This window comes from Thermobia domestica, chromosome 6 (assembly GCF_964235325.1).
Source record: "Thermobia domestica chromosome 6, izTheDome1.hap1.1, whole genome shotgun sequence".
Classification (NCBI taxonomy): domain Eukaryota; kingdom Metazoa; phylum Arthropoda; class Insecta; order Zygentoma; family Lepismatidae; genus Thermobia; species Thermobia domestica.
Window position 1 is genome coordinate 97,084,387 of NC_137459.1, and position 17,604 is coordinate 97,101,990.

General features: G+C 34.7%; 1 protein-coding gene across 3 annotated transcripts in view; it reads right to left on the reverse strand.

Annotated features, from left to right (window-relative positions):
* LOC145688109 (proton myo-inositol cotransporter-like) overlaps window positions 1-17,604 on the reverse strand; it is a 221,342-nt gene that overhangs the window by 124,834 nt on the left and 78,904 nt on the right. The gene's annotated exons all lie outside the window — the stretch shown is intronic.

Consider the following 17,604-nt stretch of genomic DNA (forward strand, 5'->3'; position numbering starts at 1 on the left):
AGATAACAGATAAGAATATGAAACACACAGCAGAACAGATAACACATAAGAGTACGTAACATAACAAGGGTGTACTCGTTCTCTTTTATGAGCATATTTTTCAACCCCTATTTTAACATAGGAAATAACACAAGATTACGAACACATAGAAGAGCTGATAACACATAGCACTATTTTAACATAGCAGAACATAAGACTACATAACATAACAAGGGTGTATTCATTCCCTTCTATGAGCATATTTTTCAACCCTTATTTTAACATAGCAGAAATTACAGTGAGACTATGAACACACAGCAGAAAAGATAATACATAGCACAGCTAATAAAAGAACATGGCTTATTTTCCAACCCCTATTTTAACATAGCAGAAATTACACTGACACTATGAACTCATAGCAGAGCAGATAATAAACACAACAACCTCCATTTTAGGGGTGTATTCATTCCCTTTTATGATTACTTTTCCAACCCCTATTTTACCATAGCAGAAATTACATGATTTTTTTTCAACCCCTATTTTAAGACAATGAATACCTATGTAACATAGCGATTCGATACGCTCTTTGAATCGATTTGGATGAAACTCGGTATATAGGGGTTTTCGGACATGCTGATTACAAATATCATACTTATTTTTACCTGGGTCCTATAGTTTATGTGGCATACGCCCTTTCTATGACAATTTTAGCCGATTTGGGTGAAACTCGGTATATGGGGGTTTTCGGACATGCTGATTACAAATATCATACTTATTTTTATCTGGGTCTTACAGTTTATGTGGGATACGCCCTTTGTATGACACTTAAAACCCAATCACTGGTAAACGAAGCAACATATTGATATGGTGTTTCCAAATCTAGTAATAGGTCATCAACTAGTACAAGTTCCAAAATAGTGACCATCGAGGTCAAAGGTCAAAATACTTAAAACCTAATAACTCGAAAACGGAGCCACATATTGAGATGGTGTTTCCAAATCTAGTAATTGGTCATCAACTATTACATGTTCCAAAAATAATGACCATCGAGGTCAAAGGTCAAAATACTTAAAACTCAATAACTCGAAAACGGAGCCACATATTGAGGTGCTGTTTCCAAATCTAGTAATAGGTCATCAACTAGTACAAGTTCCAAAATAGTGACCATCGAGGTCAAAGGTCAAAATACTTAAAACCTAATAACTCGAAAACGGAGCCACATATTGAGATGGTGTTTCCAAATCTAGTAATTGGTCATCAGGTACTACATGTCCCAAAATTAGTGGTCATCGAGGTCAAAGGTCAAAATACTTAAAACCTAATAACTCAAAAACGAAGCAACGTATTGAGGTGCTGTTTCCAAATCTAGTAATACGTCATCAACTATTACATGTTCCAAAAGTACTGACTATCGAGGTCAAAGGTCAAATATTTAAGCTTTAATAACTTTAAACAAAGCCTTGTGACCTATTCAGTTTTGTACCAAGCAGAGAGAAGTGAAGAATGAATAAATATGATTGGTTTACTTCGAGAAAGACAGCAAAGATATGCCATTTTAACTATTTAAACAAACGAAAAAAAAAACGAAAAATTATTTTAACTAACTCAGACATTTATACCATTTTGTACTACTCCAATAAACGAAGGAATACCAGAAGAAAAAGAAGTAAGGAATGAATAAAATTTAGGTGCATTATTTTCTTTTGTACCAACTGGAAAAGAGAAGAAGAGCTACTTTAACTAGCTCATTATGTACTGTTTAAACAAACGAAAATTGACCATTATGTAACTTTTGAACTACTGAAATGTTCTATTTTTGTATTAATCAGAAAAACCTGAAGAAGGATCATTTTAACAAGTTCATAATTTCGATGTTCTACTTTTTATACCAACGAGAAAAAAATGAACTAGCTGAATATACGATATAATAAATTTAAGTGACCTATTCAATTTTGTACCAATGAGAAATGACATTTTAACTGGCTCAGAATTTTACTACTCAAATAAACAATGAAGTATTTAGTTTTGTACCACCGAGAAAAAAAGAAAATGCACAATTTTGGAGTATTCAAATAAACAAAAATCAATTAAACAAAGTAATGGATTTGAGTGAGCTATTTAATTTGAAAAAACCGAAGTTGAGTATTTTATACCATTTTGTATTATTTCAACAAACAAAGGAATAAGCAAAAAAAGGATCATTTTATATCATTTTAAACTAGTCTAATAAACGAAGGCATAAATATGAGTGAGCTATTTAATTTCTGTAGCTGAGTATTTTCACGAAAGAACAAAATTGTACTAATCAGAAAAAGCGAAGAAGACCCATTTTAACTAACTGAGAATTTCTGTACCTTTTTGTACTATTTAACCAAACGATGGAGCAAATTTGAGTGGCCAGAAAAATCGAATGTACCTTTATACTAGCCCAATGAACGAAAGAACAAATTTGGGTGTTCTACTTTTTATACCAAACAAAGAAGAACCATTTTGTACTACTCAAATAAACGAAAGAAAAAACGAAAAAAGACCAATTTAACTAGCTCAGAATTTATATACGTTTTGTTTAGGTGTCCTACTTTTTGTACCAGCGTGAAATGCCTTTTTAACCAGCTCAGTAGTATTCAAATAAACAAAAAGCCGAAGAAGGATCATTTTAACTAGCTCAGAATTTCTGTACTTTTGTGCCATTCAAACAAATGAAAAAAACTAAATTTGGATGGAGTATTATTTTTTGTGCCAATCAGAAAAAGGAAAGAAATTGTACTGACCAGAAAAGGCGAAGAAGGATCATTTTATACCTTTATGTGCTATTTAAATAAACGAAGGAATAAATTTGAGTGGTCTATTTCATTTTTTGTAACAATCAGAAGAAAAGCAAAGAAGGGCCATTTTAACTAGCTGAGTATATTTGTGCTACACAAATCAACAAATGAATAAATTTGAGTGACCTATTCAATTTGGTATCAACAAGAAATACCATTTTAAATAACTCAGCATTTTATACCTTTTTGTGCTATTTAAATAAACGAAGAAAGCGAAGGAGGTCCAATTTAGCTAACTCAGAATTTTATACCATTTTGTACTAATCAGATAAACGAAGAAATAAATTTGTGTGACCTATTCAGTTTTGAAAACAAGCAGGAAAAGAAAAGAATTAACATTTTGTACCTATCAAATAAACCAAGGAATAAATTTAGATGGCCTATTTAGTTTTGTACCAACCACGAAAAAAAAGCGAAGAAGTTCCATTTTAACTAACTCAAAGAAACGAAAGAATAAATTTTGAGTGGCTTAAGCAAAGAAGGTCAATTTGTACCTTTTGTGCTATTAAAACTGAGTGACCTATTCAATTTTATACCAAGTAGAAAAAATTTTGTTTGCAATTAAAAAAAACGGAGAAGGTCTATTTTATGTACATTTTGTACTACTCAAATTCTACTTTCTGTACCAACCAGAGAAAAACAAACAAATACCATATTCTGCTACTCAAACAGACGACGGAATAAGCTCAGAATTTCTATACCTTTTTGTGTTATTCAAATAAACGAAGGAATAAATTTGTGTGACCTATTCCCTTTTATAGCAAGCCCCTTTTAGTTTTATACCAACCATGAAGGTCCATTATAACAAGCTCGGTATTTTTATACCATTTTGTATTACTCTATTTCATTTTCATTTTTTTTCTCGTTGGTATAAAAAGTAGAACATCGAAATTATGAACTTGTTAAAATGATTCTTCTTCAGGTTTTTCTGATTAATACAAAAATAGAACATTTCAGTAGTTCAAAAGTTACATAATGGTCAATTTTCGTTTGTTTAAACAGTACATAATGAGCTAGTTAAAGTAGATATTCTTCTCTTTTCCAGTTGGTACAAAAGAAAATAATGCACCTAAATTTTATTCATTCCTTACTTCTTTTTCTTCTGGTATTCCTTAGTTTATTGGAGTAGTACAAAATGGTATAAATGTCTGAGTTAGTTAAAATAATTTTTCGTTTTTTTTTTTCGTTTGTTTAAATAGTTAAAATGGCATATCTTTGCTGTCTTTCTCGAAGTAAACCAATCATATTTATTCATTCTTCACTTCTCTCTGCTTGGTACAAAACTGAATAGGTCACACAGGCTTTGTTTAAAGTTATTAAAGCTTAAATATTTGACCTTTGACCTCGATAGTCAGTACTTTTGGAACATGTAATAGTTGATGACGTATTACTAGATTTGGAAACAGCACCTCAATACGTTGCTTCGTTTTTGAGTTATTAGGTTTTAAGTATTTTGACCTTTGACCTCGATGACCACTAATTTTGGGACATGTAGTACCTGATGACCAATTACTAGATTTGGAAACACCATCTCAATATGTGGCTCCGTTTTCGAGTTATTAGGTTTTAAGTATTTTGACCTTTGACCTTTGACCTCGATGGTCATTATTTTGGAACTTGTACTAGTTGATGATCTATTACTAAATGTGGAAACACCATCTCAATATGTGGCTCCGTTTTCGAGTTATTAGGTTTTAAGTATTTTGACCTTTGACCTCGATGACCACTAATTTTGGGACATGTAGTACCTGATGACCAATTACTAAATGTGGAAACACCATCTCAATATGTTGCTTCGTTTACGAGTGATTGGGTTTTAAGTGTCATACAAAGGGCGTATCCCACATAAACTGTAAGACCCAGATAAAAATAAGTATGATATTTGTAATCAGCATGTCCGAAAACCCCCATATACCGAGTTTCACCCAAATCGGCTAAAATTGTCATAGAAAGGGCGTATGCCACAAAAACTATAGGACCCAGGTAAAAATAAGTATGATATTCGTACTCAGCACGGTCGAAAACCCCCATATGCCGAGTTTCATCCAAATCGGTTCAAAGAGCGTATCGAATCGCTATGTTACATAGGTATTCATTGTCTTAAAATAGGGGTTGAAAAAAATCTTATGTAATTTCTGCTATGATAAAATAGGGGTTGGAAAAGTAATCATAAAAGGGAATGAATACACCCCTAAAATGGAGGTGGTTGTGTTTGTTATCTGCTCTGCTGTATGTTCATAATCTCCATGTATTCTATGCTATGTTAAAATAGGGGTTGGAAAATATGCTCATAAAAGGAAACGAGCTGCTCTTCTATGTGTTCGTAATCTTATGTAATTTCTGTTATCTTAAAATAGGGGTTGGAAAATATGCTCATAAAAGAGAATGAATGAATACACCCCTAAAATGAAGGTGGTTGTGTTTGTTATCTGCTCTGCTGTATGTTAGTAACTGTTATGTTACATAGTCTTATGCTAAGGGATTGAAAACGAATACACCTCTGCTATGTGTACGTAGTCTTATGCTATGTTAAAATAGGGTTGGAAAATATGCTCATAAAAGAGAACGAGTACACCCCTAAAATGGAGGTTGTTATGTATTACGTAGTCTCAGTGTAATTTCTGCTATGTTAAAATAAGGGTTGAAAAAATATGCTCATAAAAGGGAACGAGTACACCCTTGCTATGTTACGTAGTTTTATGTTCTGCTATGTTAAAATAGTGCTATGTGTTATCAGCTCTTCTATGTGTTCGTAATCTTATGTGTTATCTCCTATGTTAAAATAGGGGTTGAAAAATATGCTCATAAAAGGGAACGAGTACACCCTTGTTATGTTACGTAGTCTTATGTTCTGCTATGTTAAAATAGTGCTATGTGTTATCAGCTCTTCTATGTGTTCGTAATCTTATGTGTTATCTCCTATGTTAAAATAGGGGTTGAAAAATATGCTCATAAAAGGGAACGAGTACACCCTTGCTATGTTACGTACTCTTATGTGTTATCTGTTCTGCTGTGTGTTACGTAGTGTTATGTGTTATCTGCTCTTCTGTTATGTGTTCGTAGGGGTTGAAAAATATGCTCATAAAAGGGAACGAGTTCACCCCTAAAAATGTGCTCATAAAAGAGAACGAGCACACCCCCTAAAAAGTGCTCATAAAAGGGAATAAATTCACCCCTAAAATGGAGGTCGTAAAAGACCGTGGGCTCACGGTGTACGATGCTCAATTTCCCAGGGGCTCCTGAGTTGGCCTAGGTTGTCCTAGGTTGGCCCAGATCGATCCATTTTCCACTACTCACTAGCATCAATTTCCCACCCCGCTGAGTTAAATTAAAAAAGAATAGTGATATCCTCCGTCAGTCAGTCACTTTTTACTATTATTGAAGCGCTCTCTGATATTGGTCATGTTCGATGATTTTTAAATTTCTCTCTCCTCCTCTCCTCCTCCTCCTCCATTTTGCATGGTGGTTAGATTTAAACGGCATCGGAAGTGTCTCTGTTCAACACAACGACCCCGGAAACAATGGATTTGGTACTAATATTGGGCATTTTCAATGATTTTTATATATGTCCCCCTCCCCACGTTGCAAGGCACAGCATCGGAAGTGTCACTGTTCATATCAGCGACCCAAAAACTATAGATTCGAAACTAATATAAGTCATTTTCGATCATTTTTAAACGTCTCTCCCCTCTCTCCTAACTTGCCAAAGTGATATGACGAAAAATTTCTAAGGTCTGAACCTTATCTATGTTGAAAAATTGATTGGGGGTCGGCCGGGTGGTTCAGAGTGATGATGTCACAAAGACAGTTACTTTCATTTTTATCATATATATATATATATATATATATATATATATATAGCCCGCTCCCCTAAGTTCTACCGTCGAAGTGATTTGATAAAAACCATCCCACGTCCAAACCTCATCTATGTTGAAAATTTGATTGAGTTGGTTTTGAGTTTAACGTCCCGTTCAGCAGCGAGGCTATATGAGACGTGGACCTACTGATTAACGTAGAATTTGAACCGCATGAGCTCCCATCGGGAATTGAACCCGGGTCTCCCACACCAAAAGCTCGCACGCTAACCACTTAGCCACGAAGGAACTCGAAAATTTGATTGAGATCGATGGGGTAGTTCAAGAGTGATGGATAGTCCCTTTCATTTTTTTTTAACATTTATCTCTCTCCTCCCTTCCCCTTAGTTGCACCGTCAAAGTAAAATGATAAAAATCGTCCCAGGCCCGAGCCCCATCTATGAGGACATTTTGATAGAGATCTGTTCGGTGGTTCAAGAGTTATAAAGTTTTATTTCTTTTTATATACATTTCCCCTTCCTCTCCTCTTCCCCTAGGTTCTACCATCAAAGTAAAATTATAAAAACCTTTCTGTCTCGAACCTTATCTATGTTGAGAATTTGAGATTGGTTGGGTAATTCCAGAGTTATTAAGTCACTAACCTAGTCATTTTTATTTTTATTTATATTGATTTTTGTATTTCTCCCCCTCCTTCTCCTCCCCTACGTTGCTCCGTCAAAGTGAAATGATGATAAAACATTCCAGGCTTAAACTTCATCCATGTTAAAAATTTGATCGAGATTGGTCTTTGGTTCAAGAGTTATTTAGTTGTATTTATTTTTATAACTCCCCTCCTCCCCCAACCCGAAGTTTTACCGTTAAATTGAAATGTTAAAAAAATCACTCGCAGGCCCGAACCTCATATATGTTGAAAGTTTGATTGAGATCTCTCGGGTGATTCAAGATATTAAGAGTCACAAAAATAGTCACTTTCATTTCTTTAAATATAATATTTCACTCACTCTATGGCCTATGAAACTCGCAGGTTCACAGAAAACACACTTTTGTTGTTAGTCAACTGGATACAGTTCCTACTTTGTTTCCTATTTCCGCGATATTCATGTTAATATTTTCTTTACATCTGCGGATAGTTCTTCCTAATAGTCTTTTTCGATAGGGTTTCCAGTTAAAATTTTGAAAGCAATCCTACTTTCTTGTATTATGATTACATGACTTGCCCACCCGAGCCTCGAAGACTTAATGACCTTACCTAACAATGTTAGGCAAACTGTACAAATTATGCAGTTACTAGTTTATTTATTACAAATTTGCTTATGATAAGATCTATGCGATTGAGATCAGGTATCTGCAACGTCCATTCTATAGACCTGCCTCATAATTCAACATCTGGAAACATGGCATCTAACTAGTGGTGTATAGGATATCTGGTTCCAGACATTACAATCTTTGATTTCAGGCATTGTAGAAGGCTCAATACTACGTAGGAAATATATCGTACAAGCACAATACAGTGTTTTATAAAATTACACAGCATGATGAGGATCAATGGAGATAATAAGCAGGAAAGCCAAAAATAGTGGTGTTGGGAACTAATGAACTGATTGCGGGTTACCCAGTTGAATGTTCACTATCTGATCGATCAAAGTACTTCAGTATTCATAACTTAAAGGACCACAACTTATTTATTATATTTGTATCTATATTTCGTCACTATGTAAGAATTATCCTGCTGTATTATAATCATGAAGGGGATCTACTCAAGATCGTTTACAGCATTTTTTTTCTGTTTGGGAGTGAAGATCTGTTTATGGAACGATTGAGTGCCGGTATTACTGGCACTGATTAGCACAGTCGCACATCACCCTAAAGCTACCAAGTATAATTCCTCAATGAGAAGGAATTCATAGTTTAAAAACTGATTTTTAATAATTATGGATTATTAAAGCTATTTGACTCTGTATTTGCAATATGGTTAGAATCTGGTGTTTACCCAACTGGAATGAGCAAGAACTATTTTTTAAGATTGTATTGAGGTGCTGTGTGAGTACCCAATTTCAGCATTTCCTTTGTTAATACATATAACTTACCAAAGAAATATTTTCATTACTTACTTCAAGAAAATAACCTAAGAGATGTTTCGTTCCAAACAAGAAAGGATACCCAACAATAAAATGGTTTGGAACATCTAAAAATGGATTTAGCAAACATTTTGAACTTTATCAAAGTTGTAGCTGCCAATGGCTTTAAACTGAGCTATCACGGAATGAAATTTTAGGACCGTGAATTTAAATCACGATATTTCTTTAGATAAATCCAAATATCTTCAAATATACATAAATGATCAATGAGAAACATAATACAACAATGCTGGTAAGATTGGAATAATTCATTATTCCAATATTCCAATTACATATTTTTCAATATTCGAACAAAATTCGATATCGGAATGATTATTTGAATATTAAAAACGAATATTCGAATTTTCGAATATTCGCTGGAAAATGTTCGATAAATTATTCGAATGAATAATATATATATATATATATATATATATATATATATATATATATATATATATATATATATATATATATATACAGTGGAGTCTCGTTAATTCGAACTTGGATAATTCGAAATATTGGATAATTCGAACAGAAGTCCATTCCCCTTGAAAACTGTATTGAAAACAATCGTAAAAAATCGTGGATAAATGGAACTTTTGAACCTATGTTTTGGATAATTCGAAGTAAATACAGTTGAAATTTTTTAATGTTGGGCAGATGTAAATAGAGAAATACAGTTTTAACGTGTTTTAAGTTATCCAGATGCAGCCATAGGGAAGAGTAATACAAAAGATGAATAGAAAATCTATGTAATGATAAAGATGAAGGTGAGTTGGGGAAGAAGTAAAGATAGAGAACGTGTGCCAATCTCATCTTGTTTCAGAATTGGTTGAAAATTTAAGATGAATTGTCGATAAAGTCAACCAAATGTTATTAATATCGTATTCCATGCAATACATGAGATTCAAGGTTTATTGACCGTACAAAAACAATCAAATTTAAGCAAATGAGGTTTACGACTTTTTAAAAGCAAGAACAAATGTATTCAAATTGTTACTGGTGTTTAATTGTTTGGGCTATTCAATGTATGTTGTAGTGTTGTACGTAAATATGTTTTCCATTGTACACGTAGTTTGAATGGAGTCAATGTCGTTTGTTAGTTTGCGGTATCAATCACGCAAATAATAAGCTGCTTTAAAGATAAAGTCTACACCATATGAATATGGTTTTGTTGCACAGTACTTTGGTTTGTTTGTTGTTATATATGTGAAAATGAATGTTGTTGGTTAATTCGAATTTTTTTCGTGTCCCCTTGGACTTCGAATTAAAAAGAGTCCACTGTATATATATATATATATATATATATATATATATATATATATATATATATATATATATATATATATATATATATATATATATATATATATAAAATTGAAAATCACTATTTTTGTGACTCTAAATCTCCTGGACCGCCCGACCGACCTCGACCAAATTTGTAACATGTATGAGGTTCAAAGCTGGGCTGATTTTAGGCAATTCATTTTGATGGTAGAGCTGAGAGGCTGGGGAGGGGTATAACAAATTAATAACTCCTGAACCACTCGACCGATCTTGATCAAATTTTCAACATAGATGAGGTTCAAGCCTGAAATAGTTTTTATTACTTAAATTTGGCGGAGCAACGTAGAAGAGAAGGAGGAGAGGGATATATAAAAATCAATTTATATAAGACTGAAAGTTGATATTTTTGTAACTTAATAACTCTTAGTAACGCGCATAAAAATAAATAAAACTCTCGAACCACCCAACCGATCTCGATCAAATTTTCAACATAGATGAGGTTCGAGCCTGGGATGATTTTTGTTGTATCACTTTAACTGTGCAACTTAGGGAGGAGGAGGAGGGAGACATTTAAAAATGATCAAGAAATTGCTAATATTAGTGTCAAATTCATTGTCTTCGGTATTGCTGAGTTGAACAGTGACATTTCCAACCTCATTTATGTCCAAATTCAGCCTTGCAACTTGGGGGAGGGACGAGATACATAAAATGATTAAAGTGACCAATATTAATGTCGAATTGATAGTTTTCGAGGTCACTGAGATGAACAGTGACACGTTCGATCCCGTTTAAATCCAAATTCTGCACCGCAACTTTGGGGAAGGGAGAGCAGGGCCTAAAATTCAACGAAATCACAGCTCCACACTGGTAAAAATTTTATATAGTATAGAAAAACTAGTTTAGTCAGCATTTGTTTAGACATATAATCAGTGTTCTGTCCAATACATCATGTTTACCTGCGACCAAAAATAAATAAATAAATATTATTATTATTATTATTATTATTATTATTATTATTATTATTAAGGAAAATGTTCGCATCCAGAGCAAACAAAATTAAAGGCACATTAGGATACATATTTAATTGTATTGTATTAAACCATAAAATACAGGAAACAAACCGGTATGAAAAATAGTCACACTGGAAGAAAAAAAGTCACTTACATAAGAATTTCACTGTCATTTTTCCGTGATCATCACGCTGTCTCAGTCTGTTTTCTGCCGCGGCAAATACACCGTTATGCCAGGGCTGTTCCTTTGACTTCCTACCAACTTCAAAACGCCTTTCCTTTCTGGTCAGCCTTTTCATAACAGCAAGGGTTGGGCTAAAATCTTGCAACAGACCCATATTTATATTAACGTGAAGGTAATTTTTTCACAGTAGTGGGAGATAAAGACAGTCTGTTATCTGTTTTCAATATGTTGTAGTCACTTATAAGTCTTTCAACATCGGAAGAATATGGTTTCGAAGCAACAACTCGGGCTGAGCTTGTTGACAGAGCATGAAATGACTGATTTCCACAGATTTTCATGAGAAATGTTTTAGCGTCCAGACCTTTCAACATACTGCACGATGATGCCTCTCTATATTGCATTGCGAACTGCAAAAGATCTGTATCAAGACAAATAACTTTGTGGCATTCTCTTAGGGCATCATCAGTTACATCCTCTTGCAAAACACGCAAAGGCTCCAAAGCAACAATACTGTCTTCATACAGCAAACGCTGACTAACAAAGTTAATTATGGAATCCAGGACTTCGTAGCGTACTACAGTAAAATCTCTTTTCTCACTGATATATTTGTTATGGGATTTATTGCGACGTGTGATACGATGAAGTTGAATACCATGTAATGAGTACTATATTTCTACGTTGACGTTCTCTTGCACACGTTCGTTTAAAAGCGTTTTTTCCCACTCGCCTAACAGAGGTTTCTCTTTCATACTCTCCAATTGTGCTACAGTTCTATTTCTATTTGTTTTCTGTTCAAAAGAAACATTTCATCACTCTCGAACTTCTGCTGGCAGTTCTTGAAAACATATAGAGCGTCTGTCACAAGACACAGAAGATGAAGGCGATCTACTTCTATCCATTTACGCAGATGACCATTGGCTTCATTACATACATGGCTTTCCGTTTTCAAGTTAATGCAGCTTGGATACCAATTTTTTTAGGAGAGTAGTGAGCATACTGAATGAAAATTTTGTCCACCTGACGTCAAAATATTCCGGGTAGTGCAAAACTTCTAAGTTATTTTCTGAAGCTACCATCGTTAAACTTTTCGTTCGCTGCTCTGAAGAGTGATAGAAAGCACACAGTCCAGATGCTGCTTATATGAGAGATGAAACTTCTTGGACATTCGTGGTGACATCTTTCCATGCTAAATTAATGCGATGGGCAGCACACCAAATTTTCAACAGAGGTAACGTTTCACCTGAAGCAACTCTTTCATCAGTTAACAATTTCCACATTCCTTTGTGTTCTCCTGTATTCATGTTTTCACTATCAGTAACTATCGAAGTCACTCTGGGAAACATTACTGTTTCTACTGATTTTCGTAACGCTGTGCTTCGGCTAAATTTTTGGCGGTTATTGACGTATGTTATCTCTGGTAGTACATATTTCTATAACGGGTTCAAAGAATCGTGTAATTTTTATCTACAAAACAACACATTTCATTATATCGGAAAAGTGTAATGTCCTATTGAAACAACATATAAACGTGCAGTTAGTTGCATATTTTAAAACTATATGAATGCAACCGAAAACGTTTGAAAACTAAATATAGTTAAAAAGTTCCTTACCTCAAAATTGGCAATGATTTGGCAGTTAATTGGCAGTTAATACGATAGGAGACACCTATACGTATTAACTCTGGCTTAATGTCATATACTGGCAGTTATATGGAATTGAGTAACCCATTGCATAATGAATGTATTGAATCAGTAAGACATAGTTTGACACACTAAACGCCTTTAAATGCATAATCCGAGAAAAGTAAGGTACTCACATTAACACCACTCCACACTTTAAGAATTACAGTTCCACACTCCCTTCCTACAGTTCCACAAAGTGTGGAGTACTCCACTCAATTTTAGGCCCTGAGGGAGAGGAAGGATATATATTGACAGAAGTGATCGAAAAGACCAATATCAGTGTCGAATCGATGGTTTTCGAGGTCGCTGAGATGAACAGTGACACTTTCGATGACGTGCCCCATAAAATGGAAAAAGGAACGGTGGAGATGTATAAAAATCATCAAAAATGACCGATATCAGTGCCGAAAAAGGCAGATATTCGTAGAACGCTTTAGTAGTAGGAAAAAGTGATTGTTTAACAGAACATATATGTTATTTTGTTATTTAACCCAGCGAAACCGGTAATTGATGCTAGTATTTGAATAATTTTAACACCACCAGTACACAATGTGGATACTATCTAGAAAAAGATTCGTTGGGCACTTAGGCGACCAGAGCTTACCAATCGGCTTGTGGCAGTCATGCTTTTGGAGCGATGTTTGGTCAGCACGTTGGTATCCGTCGCCGTTAATGCTGGTACCTCCCGAATTGTCCCTACGACGCTCGGTAGACGTCCCAATGTCATCTCATCTGATGAGTACGAATTATCACCCACCTTCCTTCTGATCAGGCTCGGTACTGCTTGACCTCGCTGATTTCACGAGAAACTGTATTCCAGTGTGGTTTTATCAGCAATATGCATGCTAGCACAAATGGCAAGAGAAATTTACTATTGCCAACTGGGTGGATATTTATTTCTACTTAAATAGCACTACGTCAAGTTGTAACATGTTCAGGATTCTTGCATAATAGTAAACAAAACATTATATACATCTCTTGCACGAAACAGCATTAAAAACATTTACAGCAATACCAAGTCACAGATCGGTGAATGGCTGTAACCTCGTATTTTCTTCGAAATTTGTAACACTAGTTCACGAAATATGTTTTGTTCACCATTAGGAAAACTTGTATATTTATACTGCGTTTCTTTGACATCGGTGATAGCACTTCTGAATTGACTGGATATTATCATATGTACTACACCAGGAAAAAAACTGTATGTGGATTACGTAAAATCGTATGTTACATTTGTAAATCCTGTTGTTTTTGAACGTACAGCAAACGTATAACTGAAAACGCATATTTTGTAATATTTTCTGTATAAATGTTCCATCTGTACGTACTTTCCGTATGAAAAAATAAGCGGTCAGGATCTCACATACAAATGAACGTATATAACATATAGCTGACGAAGATGATATATATATATATATATATATATATATATATATATATATATATATATATATATATATATATATATATATATATATATGTATGCAATATAAGAAAGACTGTTAGATATCAGACATCCTGCAACAGCATGATGTAACATCTAAGGGCAGTGCCTATGTAGCATACGGATAGCGTATGCTCCATACTGATTTTTGTAATAACCAAGAGGATTCTGTATATTTGTACAATATACCGCTGTCCGGAGAACGGATTTTTCTCAGTGTGTGCTAGCAAAATTTATCACTAATTGTTTGCCTCTGATATTTTTAATTTATATACTTAAAAGTTCCATTGTTTGTATCTCTGAATCTGTACTATTTTTCACAAAAACTTTATTGTTATTACTAGATCAACTTTGAAAACAAGCCAAACTTTCTAGGTCTCTACTAATACAATTTTCATGTCTTCGAAACCCGTTTTACAGTTGGAATCATTCCCTGCAAGTTCTTCCTTATTGCGATAAATAGTAACCCAAAAATCGTAGGAGGAAAATTGCTGCTGATCGACCCAAACCTCCTGGGGGCTTACTCTGTGAAAGCTTTTGCTCAAATTGTAGAGCGTAAAGCAACACAAAGCATGCAAAAATCTACTATAACTGCTGTGGCAATTATTGCAAACCAAAACCCAGAGTTTGCGTTGTACTGATGCGAACCGTAACGGAATGTGGCACTTGAACTCAAGATAATAGTACCTTGACTTTAGCTAGCCTAGCCACTGACACCAATATCGAATTCAAATAGCCTATTTATATGCATACATCAGTTTCCCAGTCTTGTTATAAAATTAGTCATTGGTCACAGCACTATGTACTCGGTGTTCAAATTTAAAAATCTGACTTGCAAAAAATAAACAAAATGATTGTTAAGAGGTTGGAACTGGTTTCGAAATTTGAAACTAACCTAGCTACTTGCTGAGATTATTTTTCACGTTATTAAAGAAATTTAGTGTCGTTATGTTGACGGTTCCCATTCCAATTGAACGCAAACCCTTACTTTTCATCTTCCGTAAACTACCACCTTCATTTCATTACGTTTCATCTGAACAAATTGAGAGAGACGCAAACAAAAATAGTCTCACGCACACATACTTGGCACTTGGGCCAAACGAATCTCGCACGTCAGACTGCACTACTTTCTGAAAGAAGTTTTGCCAAAGGTGTCTGTCAGGAAGGAAAACGACTGTATACATTGAAGCTTTGCTAGCACGTTACTTCCCGTATTTACGTTTATTCGCAGTTTTTCTTCTGCATTGAAAAAAAAGTACCAATCAATTAGCTCATAAGGGTTAAATAGAACACTTATGAGTGTCTTGAAGCTTATTTAATATTATGTCTTTCAAATATTATATTTAGGTAAATAGGAAACGGTCGTTTACTGGAAACCAAAGACCAAGACCACAAGACTTTAGAGTTGCATTAATGTACATGGCTGTAACTAAATTTCAAATAGCAAAGTACTCCGACAAGATGCATACTGACCCAACTTTTTAAAATTTTTGTTTCTCTTACTAACTTTGGAAAGAACAAATTTCATTATGATCAACCTAAATTAGAGAAAATTATATTTTTTTCACGTTAAATGAAGTTGCTCAAAAGTGTTTGCATCCAGTAGCAAATGTTACGGTGCTGGAAGTGAGAGTGATGATATTTAGATCAGCACGCTACGTATGCATTATGAAGCACCATTGGCATGGTTCATAGGACCGTGCAGCCTTCTTTCTCTTCCTATGGACCTGACTCAACTTATTCGTTACAAAGTTATTGACGAAAGAATATGCACGGTGCGGGAATCCACCTTCGCTGCTGATTACATAAATAATACTACCCACCTTCATATGGCCCTGTAATAAGTTCTCTTGGAGGCGAAGGGTCTGTTCTATGGGAGATCTTCCATAATTCTTAGTTGGCCGTAGTCACTAAACACTGTGGCTCATCTTGAAAGAGAAAGTAACTCTCGTTGTCATGTGGCAAGTACAGTAAACCAAATGTTCTTCAGGTGACATTGCCAGTTCTTGGAGAGTCCACCATACTTGCCAAACATGAGTCTGTTCGATGGTTCGAGGCACCAGGTTTCCAGATATCCAGTCCTCACTCCTCGGTAGGTTTACAGGGCCGTCGATCGGTGAGATTAAGAGAAAAATCTTTACAGTGATATAATAGCTGTCAAATATTTGAAAAAAAGTGCAGATTGCATGGAAGCCATGTGATATGATTGCCAATATACGTTCAATAGCATATTTGAGTGTGTGTGTGTGTAGACCTATATTGCAGTTCATATTCCGTTTCACTCTATACTAACTTTCAATCTACCTATATTGATAACTAGCTAAATCCCGTTCTTCGCACGGCGAAAATAGAAGTATGGGTAATATTTGAATCTTCTTCCTCCTTAGAATACGCATTTTAATGAAAATGTAATGATAATAAGCCTCTACTTTTGGCATACATTTTGAAAAAACCTTACCCCATAAGAATACAAACTTTAATCGAAGTGACATTATAAAAACCCACCTTGACGTAGAAACTGTTCCAAAAGTCATTTCAAGCGGGTCAGCAGTGTTCCCGACCCCGAACACTATAGATTCGACACTAGTCTCGGTAATTTTGGATATTTTATTTTTCAACCTTTCTCACCTGCCGTACCATTGAGGGTTGAGCATGGACTGCCTCGGGAGTGTCGGTATTCTTCCTATCGATTTCGAAAACTATGGATTCGACACCAATATATGTAGTTTTCAATTACTTTTACACATCCACCTAGGAGGTGCTAGGTGTGTCTTACTCGCAGTGGGGTTTGAACTTTTACCTAACAGTATATGGAGTGTCAATATTCATATCAGTGAAACCGAAAATTATTTATTTGGCATTAATACCTGTCTTTTCCGATTATTTTAATGTCATTTCGATCTACTACTACTCCTAGTAAAGCTAGAATGTCTTGCTTTCACAGCTATTTTTCTCAGATTGCAAATCAAATGTGCACCACGTTCGGTTGAAATAACTTCATGCTTTTCAGAGTTATGATGTAAGATACTCACACACAGATCATTATATCACGAGTCCATAAATTATCTTTACAACTTTAGACTTTAATGACTTTAACACTATACTAGATAACAAATAGTTTTCAATATGTGACAAGATAACTCAAAGTTGATACATATATTCCAGGTGAGGCAGATTTAACGATAAACGTGGACGTCACCGAAGAAAGCTCAATGTGGAGCCTGATTCATAGAGACGAAGTCTGTTACCCAAGTGTAA